The sequence below is a fragment of the Macrobrachium nipponense genome, chromosome 49, assembly GCF_015104395.2.
Source record: "Macrobrachium nipponense isolate FS-2020 chromosome 49, ASM1510439v2, whole genome shotgun sequence".
Classification (NCBI taxonomy): Eukaryota; Metazoa; Arthropoda; class Malacostraca; order Decapoda; family Palaemonidae; genus Macrobrachium; species Macrobrachium nipponense.
Window position 1 is genome coordinate 18,731,763 of NC_087224.1, and position 9,647 is coordinate 18,741,409.

The 9,647-nt window shown below is 42.4% G+C and overlaps 1 long non-coding RNA gene across 1 annotated transcript; it reads right to left on the minus strand.

Moving 5' to 3' along the window:
* Positions 1-1,624: 1,624 nt before the first annotated feature.
* On the minus strand, positions 1,625-8,575 carry LOC135205236 (uncharacterized). The gene is made up of 2 exons (XR_010312504.1): positions 8,200-8,575; positions 1,625-1,797 (listed from the first exon to the last, which is right to left on the minus strand). It is a non-coding gene; the product is annotated as an uncharacterized LOC135205236 (long non-coding RNA).
* Positions 8,576-9,647: the final 1,072 nt, after the last annotated feature.

Genomic DNA, 9,647 nt, shown 5'->3' on the forward strand with positions numbered 1-9,647 from the left:
CTCGGTGTTTGCCTCTCATTATTTAAAAGATGTAAGGGTAACATACAAGAGATGCTTCTCTCTGGGTCCGTATGTATCAGCGGATACAGTGCTGGGTGAAGGAGATAAGACTGATCCTTAATTTTTGTTTAATTTTGGTTTTAAAATAATTTGGTGTTGAATTTTAAGGTTGTTTGAAAGGTGGTTGGGGATAACTCCTTTCAATCTTAGTACTAATCTACGGTTAGGATCGGGTGATCGGGATCAGTGTTGTACTCCTTTGTCATGCCCTTAGGCATAGGTGTATTGTCATGTAAGTGGATAAGACCCCATTGACAAAGGCCATTTCGTTCTGTCGAGTAAGTGGATAAGACCCCATCAACAGTCCTCACAAGAGCTCTTAGCCATAGGTCACATCCTCGCTGAGGCTCTTGAGGTGAAGCAGACTTATAAGCAGTAGCTATGAAATCTTCTGCCAAAACAGGTAGGAACTAGGGTATTTTTATTTTTATTATTACAACGTATGTTGTTTACCTGTCTAATCAGTAATTAGCTGTGTCTTACCCTCCGCCAAAGGTGCCAATCAGCTAAGTATATATCTGACAGGGAAGTTGAAAGTATGAAAATGATATTGTTATTGTACAATAAAGTTTCATACATATACTTACCTGGCAGATATATACAATTAAATGGCCCACCCAGCCTCCTCTCAGGAGACAGGTGGAAGAGAAAATCTGGTTCTAGAACGGTAATGGTTCCTATTCCCGCCACCCAGCGGCGGGGCGGTAGATCACCTGACCTACCTGTAACGTGTGCCGCAAAATTCTATAGCTAAGTATATATCTGCCAGGTAAGTATGTATGAAACTTTATTGTACAATAACAATATTTTTCTTCCATGTTGGTTTCTGCCCTGTTTGGCACTCTCTCTCCTAATCAGTGAGACAGCAGCTCCTGTGTCTCGAAGCAAGACCACCTCTCTCGAATCTATTCCTCCAAGAGAGGAAACTACACCTTCTGACAGAAATTCACCAAAAAATTTCCTAGTTTCTCTCATCACATCATTCCTACTTGACGAAAGGTTAACTAGAGACACTGGTTTTTCTTAAAGTCCCGTCCTTGTTTCTACTGCACAATTTCTCGCTAAATGCCCTTTGCCATTACATTGGAAACAAGTTAATTTTGAGCCACTAGATGCCACTTTACTCTTACAAACCTTAGACGTATGACCTGGTTTTCCGCATGTATAACAGGAATAGTCACTTTTACTCGCATTGCTATTACTAGGACTGAAACCTTCACTGTTCTGTACTTTACCAGACGTACCAGATGAAGGATCATTCCGTTGTATGAGTATAAAAATCTCTTAATGTTATTCTTATGACTCATGTATTTACTATACTGCATATGTATACAGTACTGATGTGTCAATTGTCCTGACTTCAACATTCGGAGGCTACCATACATTTTAGGACAATTAACTCAGACTAGCCTATACATAACAATTCAAACCATAGGCTAATATAAAGGTACCTCATAGGCCTAGGCTACTATACTTCTTTGCCTATCCTTAGCTGGAACAGGTACTTGACGTCGGAGACGGTCGCATCTTCATTGTTGTAATAAGGGTTGAGGGAAAGGCTGGCTCCCGGGGTTTTTTTAATAATATTTCTTCTTAACAGTAGGTAGATACATTGTAAAAGCAGCTTATTCCTAGCTGTACTCCTTCAATACCAGTTAGAACCAACACCGATTCTTATACTGGTTCTTACATTGGACCCCTATACTGGTTCTTACACAGGACCCCTATACTGGTTCCCTGTAATACAAACAATTCATTTAGGATGGCAATCTCGTGTCAAAGAGCATGCAGTCATTAGGCCTTTAGGCTATGCTACTCATGCCTAACTTTACTGTTACACATTGCAGTTAGCCTGACTTTATATGCATAACATTGGTGGAATTTACTATAGAACTGACATTTTGTTCATGAAACTTACCTGTCAGATATATATATAGCTGTATTTTCTGAAGTCCGACAGAAATTCAAAAACTTCCGGCACACACAGTGGTCGGCCAGGTGGTTAGTACCCATTCCCGCCGCTGGGAGGCGGGTATCAGGAACCATTCCCATTTTCTATTCATATTTTTCTGTCGCCGGTGCTGGAAACACCTGTTTTCAGTACCTCCGTCTTAGGATTTTGGAAACTTCATGGCCGCTAAATATCCTAATTGTCTTTTGATTTATTGACTTGGATTTGTGGCTAGGCATACGCTATCTTAAATTGTTTTGAATATGATTCATTTTTGTATATCTGAATCTAGTTAGGCTAGTTTCAGAGGGTGTTGTCTGCTAAGATAGGGTGTGGCTACCAAAAGCTTCGGTAGTTCCGCACTCGATATGCACGAGGGCTATGTGTCTTGCTTCTTTGTTGAGATTTGTCATGTAAGGAGTGTGAGACTTTGTCTAAATTCCGTAAGGAAGACGTATGATTCTATGTACGCAATTAATCAGTAAACAAAGTCAGGGTAGGCTAACCTACCTGTAGACTTTATTTTGCCTAACCCTGTAGTATGGCCTACGGGCTATAAATATGTCTCGTGAGGTAATGCCCTTTACGTTATAGATTCCATCTGTATCTTGGAATCTAAGGTGCTCGCTCTCCTATCATTGTGGTGAAGAGTGCTACTTCTGTAGTTGTTACTCCTAACCCTGTAATGTTGCCTTCGGGCCCTAAACAGTTTCTGTAGAGGGTATTGACCTTTCTCTGATACTCTATCGATTCGTAACTTAGAATCGAAAGTGCTGGCTTTGGAGAGCAAAAGTGAAGTGGCTAAGTGCAGTGACAGTGAACCCCTTGTGTAGTGGAGGGTGCGTCAGATCGGCCTTATTTCGCCTCTAGGCCGGGACCTCTGCTTGACTCCCAGGAACAGGGAGAGAGCATGTCGAAAGCCGAAGGAGGGTTACGAGGAACTCCCACCGATCTGACGTGCCTTCGGCAGACCTGAAGTTACTCCCAGGCTGCCAAAGTGCGTAAACGAATCCTGAAGGATTGCTTCTCGTCCTCCGAAGCGTCCTCCCTGCGCAGGGTTTGGAGCTTTCGGAAGGACTCGCGCCCTCTAAATAGAAGCTTTATAGAAGAGGACGTTTCACATCCTCTTCTCTCTCTCGTCATGCGTTGCAGTGAGAAGTAAGAAGGCGAACGTCGCCTGAACTCGTTGTACGTCTTGCCACCGAGAAAAGGGAAAGCAAGTCATATTAGCAGGACGCTTTTGAGCGCGGACGTCCTAGCTTTGTTGCTGTGAGAATAAGAAGGCGTTCCCTCGCCCCGCGTATTCTCACACGATCAACCCTTCACCTGAGACTCTTCGTGCAGTCGGTTTTCTCTCCGAGATGTCTAATGCTCTTCCCTGAAGGCAGTTTCGCTTGCATTGACGCCTGTCAGGAGCGTGACGCTTTTCTGCACGCTTCTTTTGACGCTCGGCTTGGACGGGACGTTCGGATGGACGCCAGGCGCGCGCGGGTGCACGCCAAGCGCGCACCAGTAGACGCCGAGGCCGAGCGCACGCCAGTGGACGCCGAGAGTGCTCGCTGCTCGCCAGTGGACGCCGAGCGTGCTCGCTGCTAGCCAGTGGACGCCGAGCGCGCGCGCCAGCGCACGCCAGGTGTGTCGCCTGGCTGAACGTTTCTGTTGAAGTCTTCAAGCTGATTTGGGCCTAAAGATTTTTTACCTAACTTTGGTGATCCCTTCTACATCGCCTGCGAAGAATGTGAAGTAAGCAGTGCTTCGGAGGAAGCTTAAAGTGAAAAGGCAACTTCGTTTTCGAAACCCAGCAAGACCACGGGTTTCGTGAATTATAGAGGTCTCTGTCAGTAATATTGCTTTTCGTAAAGTCCAGGATTGGATGGAGTTATGGAAAGCTCAAGGAAAGATCTCTTTTGCTCTACCGCAGTCAAGACTTTGCGGTAAGGCAGCTATGGGTTATGTAAAAGCTCGACATCCTGCATGTCAGGACTCTTGGCAACGTTCAGTAGGATTCTTTGCAAAGGCACTCATCAAAGGACGCTCTTCAGGAAAGCGCAAGACAGGACTTCCTTTGCCATAACTGCCAATAAATTTTAAGCTTTAGCAGGCATTAGTTGTGATACGGGAGAGGAAGCTGGTTGGAGAGTTTTCTTCTCCTCTTCCCAGGATAATTTTGCAAGCTTTTTAGCCCATCTGAAAGGGCTTTTCAGATGATAGATTTGTTAGTTCCTAGTCGGGACTACGCTGCCGAATTGAACATCGTCGTTTCTTAACCTGTCCGTCAAGCCGTCTTTCTTAACAGGATTCTTTGCCCCCTTCCTCGTTTGAGACGGGAATCGAAAATAAAATGCTCGACTTCCTGGATTACGTTTGTCAATTCAGTGAATTTCCCTCATTGACAATATACTATCGTTTTGTCAAGTAAGTGGGTATCCCCTCATTGACAAAATATCTCTTTGTCCCGTAAATGGGTTAGTTCTCATTGACAAACTTCTCATTAACTTTATATTGCGTAAGCGGATAAGCTCTTATTGACAAGATCGGAAGAGCTCTCATTCATCATTCGCAGACTCGTACAAGAAATAGACTTGTAGACTACGTCAATGAAGCTTATGTCCAATAACATAAGAAGCTTGAGCTGTCCGCTTCAATTCTCTTGAGTTTGTTCATGAAACTTGCCTGTCAGATATGTATGTAGCTGTATTTCCGAATTCAGCTATAGTATAGTCTGCCAGGTAAGTAGAAAAAACTTTATTGTAATATAATATCATATTTTGCCTTGCGTTATTTTACTACTGGTTGGTTCAAGTCATATACGCTTGCTGTAGTTACCTCTTCGGATGGCAACCGGAGAGGTCTATTGTCATTATTTTAAGGACATTTTAATCGTTACTCCCTGCAGCCTTCCAGGAGTTTCCGATTTATCTTTTACTGTTGTATGGTAGTGTTTATGGACGCACACAAACGCATCTATATATTTAGCGTTTTCTGTTTCGCTTAAATATACCAGCTTGAGGGTCTCTTTATGCTAAAAATTACGGACCTATTTCTTCGTAGAATAGGGTAGCTGGCAACCCAGGCATAAAGTTAAGAGACGACGATCGTAAGCTGCTGCTGTCACTGTCCTCTCCTCCAGTCCAAACGAGGCAGTACCAGCTCGTTCGCTGTCATGCGTGGTAGGTTACGTCTCTCTCTCCTGCGGGATTGACTGACTAACCGTATCTCTGTGCTGGCAGTTACGTCTCTCTCTCCCCTGCGGGATTGACTGACTAACTGTATCTCTGCCCTACAATCACGGACTTTAGCCTAAGATTGAGGGGATTTCTACATGAATGAATAAACATTGCATTCGTTTTGCCTTACTATGTTCTCAGAGATATCTCTTACTCTTTTCGATGCTCGTTACCGCACGGTATAGGACTACGAGTCTACCGCAACATTGCACTATTATATGCTCTCCTGCTTAGGCAAAGCGCAGCCTTTTTAGGGAAGTAAACATACTGTGTGAGGAATGGATGAGCTTGCTGGGGACCATTTCCTTCTAAAGAAGTTTGTTTGTTTCCCTGAATAGACTGCAATTCAGACCTCTACAGTTTTTTTCCTACCGGGAAACTGAAATTTATTAAAGATCTAGGAATGATCTGAACATCTCTCGGTGCATTAAGTATCACTTGAGGTGATAGAAGAAGGTGCCGGACATCTGGAGAGGGTTTTCAGATGTCCTGGATCATAATCTGAAAGAAGTGGAAGCAATTCAGTCGTCCCTCCAGTCCTGGAAACGAGTATTTGGAACCAGTGGTCCATATCAACTCTGATCTTCCACAGCTCTCTCATATCTTAGGAAGTATCTCTCGGTCCCTGTTTCGGGCGGTTTAACGAGAAAGAGCCTATTATAACAACAGGCGTAGAATGTAACGATCCTCTAGAGGTTCGTTACAGGATTGCAAAAGTCCGTACGAATCGTCTCGATCGACGGCAGCAACTACTGACTTCCGAGTGGAATCTTTCTTTAGAAGTATGTTGAGAGTTATGGAGACTTTAGGGACGTCCTTTCATACATCTCTTCGCTATGATATTGAACGGGGATGGATGTTTAGTCTCTTTTCCCCTTCCCCTTTTTCAAACGCTTAGGAAATGTAATAAGATGATTTATACCATCACAGGAGCGACAATGACGCTAATCGCCCCATGTTGGCCTTTCAAGATCCTAGATTCACAGAGGTCACGTCCTTCCAAGGACATTTTCCGAGAGAGTCGGTCTACTTTAACACGAAAGGTACCTATAACCTCTCCTCTTTGAGTCTCACTACGTTCAGACTATCGAGATGTTGACAGCATAAGATTGCCGTCTTCCCTTTCCGTTTGAAGAATGGGATAAGCTGGCAGTCACAACTATTAAAGAATACGCAAATATGTTGTTGACGGCCTTTGGGCTCAGAGATTTGCTTCTGTCAAACAACAAAGCCCTTAACGATCTTTGAGTTCTGTGGAATCTCGAAACTCGCTCACCATCTACTTTTTGTCTCACCTGTTTTCTCGGAGTCAGACACTCGTGCGAGATCAGGAGACACATAGTAGCCCTGAGTCAAAGCATTCGAACATCTCCTACCTGTTAACTTCTTGCACGTGATCAGGAAGGCCTTTTTCTAACCACCCTAGATACGACAAAGAGGGTTAGTGAGGTTTTCAGCCATCGTCAGAAGTTTTGGCATTAGAGAACACAAGGCGGTGCGTTCTCTAAGCCTTCCGTTGTGGCCTAAGAATGGAAACCCGTCTTGTTCTTGGGCCAGGAGCTTGGAATCAAGGATGGCACAAGTTATTGGGCAGGAGCCAGAGAGAGTCCTGTGCCCTGTCAGGTCTCTCAAGTTTTTATCTACATAAAACTCAAGAAAGTCGAAGTCGTACGGACAATCTGCAGTGTTCCGAAAAGACCAGACTTGCCCATATCGAAGAACACCCTGGCTTTATTGTTAAGGAGTTCTTTCAAAAAAGCTCTTCATTGTGTTTGCACAAAGATTTGAAATCTTTTGATTGAATGCTCACGAGGTGAGGGCGCGGCCTCGGAAGCATTTCAACAGAGCATGGCACTCAGCAACATCCTGAGTACCATGTTTTAGCGAAGCAACTCTGTGTTCAATTCACACTCCCTGCGAGATGTGAAGATGGCATATGAGATCTGCTGCTCGCTAGGGCCATACGTGTCTGCAGACACAATCTTGGGGGCAAGTAGTACCACTCATCCTATCCATGTAGAAAATGGTTAGGAAGAGCTCTTAATTAGTAGTTGAGTCGCCGACAACGGTGACTTCTTAACTCTTAAGCTTAGTTTAACCACACCTTAACTTTGGCTAGGTTGGTCAGGTGGTGATATATATTTTTATATATATTTATTTTTTTACTTCTTAGCCCTCATGGTATGGTCAATATGGTCTAGTCACGTCGTGGTCTCGCCCCTTGTTGACAGATCATCTGGAGTGCACCAGCTATATAGGTCTCTACCTCGCTGGCAACTCTAGTAGCACAAGCAGCAACTTACGTGGCAATAACCACGAAGCCAGCAATGCTAACAGGTGGAACCAAGATGTAAATCATCTGGCATGCATTTGTTTCCCAAAATCCTTCTATTCTGTCCCTTCCCACCTCCAACAGTGGGATTCAGCTATATATATATCTGACAGGTAAGTTTCATGAACAAAATGATATTGTTATGATACAATAAAGTTTGTTCATACTTACCTGGCAGATATATATAATTAAGTACCCACCCACCTCCCCTCAGGGGACAGTGGAAATAAAAATTATGAATAGAAAATGGGAATGGTTCCTGATACCCGCCTCCCAGCGGCGGGAATGGGTACTAACCACCTGGCCGACCACTGTGTGTGCCGGAAGTTTTTGAATTTCTGTTGGACTTCAGAAAATACAGCTATATATATATCTGCCAGGTAAGTATGAACAAACTTTATTGTATCATAACAATATCATTTTTATAAACATATAGAAGACTAATTCACATCTTAGCCTACATTTAATTGATGGTACAATTGCAACAAACTGCAAGCTCAACATGGTGCAACTTATGTAACAGTACCATTACAATTCTTGGCAATTGGCAGTTATATCAAAGTAAAAATATAAAGAATCACTACCAAATGTTATGGCAACATACATTATAAACTACGACAAGTGCATACCTTTTACAAGGGAGAAATACGTCATTTCAAATTAATATAAGGGGAGAGACATTCGTTTCCCCTCAGCGTTGCCGTACTCGTCTCGAACAGAGCAGTTTCAGCTTATGCAACTGCGCACTTGGTTACAGTTACGTACTTACGTACATACACTTGATCATAGACAATCTCAACTTCAAGTGGCTAACTTAACATCTTGATAAGATGAAAACCAATTCGGTTTTCCAGTCCACCAATTTCCATAAGTACTGTCATAAATGCTAAATGAATGATTTCCCTCATTACATCACTTTACCCCTACGGAAATTGGTTTTCATTTATCAAGGACAACCAATCCCTTAATTATAATATTTGGGTAGATAATAAATCTGACAACAACAATACAGAGCCTGCACACGGTAAATACTTCTTATCTCATCAATCAGGATAAATAAAACTGCCCCACCTCTCAAACCAGAGATTATAAATGGACATTTAATCATTAAGGTCTGCTAACAGACGTACAGAGCAAGTTGTGGGACGCCACCCTTAAGGCGCGTTTCTACCTAACCATCCTAATAACTTTACCAAGTTAAACACTTATGTAAGAGTGATCTTAAATTCGGTTAAGATATAGTCACTCCTCATTAGGGGTATAATCACTTATGGTTATTTTTCTCGAAAACAATCGTTTACACCAACATTCAGGCTCATTCACTCAATAACCATGAGCAGGAAAAACATTCCTTTGAAGATAATATACCTCTTAAAGCATCCTAATGACTAACTTACACATCAGTCACATAACTTGAGCAACTCAACCAGAGTTTGTAAAGCTTTTGGATGGGTAGCTCTTCATACAAAACTCAACTAAGTTCAAACAAAACTCAATGAGTATAAGTTCACTGTACATAAAACAGGTAGTGTCATCATCAGATCCATAATCTATGAACATAACATATACATACAAGAACACATACTTGGAAATGGACTTAATGGTTATATATATGAACTCTTCCAAAGTATGCAAATACAAAAAAACATTCTTCACAGAAAATACAAAAATACAGTACAAAAATTACAACGATCTCACAGTTCTTCTATTAACCTAGAGGGAGGAACAATATTATTAGCACCTCTGGTTTGTACTCTTTCATTCACTACATCAGGAATGGTATCATCCATTTCCTGCATATTTACTAACCACTGTTCTTGTCCTATAAAGGGCTTCACTTTGTCAGCGGCACGTTCAATTATGGTTTAGTCAAACATGTTTCTTAACTCATATTTAGCACCATCCCTAAACACTTTGGATACTACATATGGACCGCACCATCTGGGGTTTAGTTTCTTACTAGTGCTAGGAATCACATTTTCATTTTTAACCCAAACAAGCGAGTTTTCATCCACTTTCTCATTTTTCCTCTTTTGGTTAGCTATTGCACGATACTTACTGGCCATCTCTCTATGAG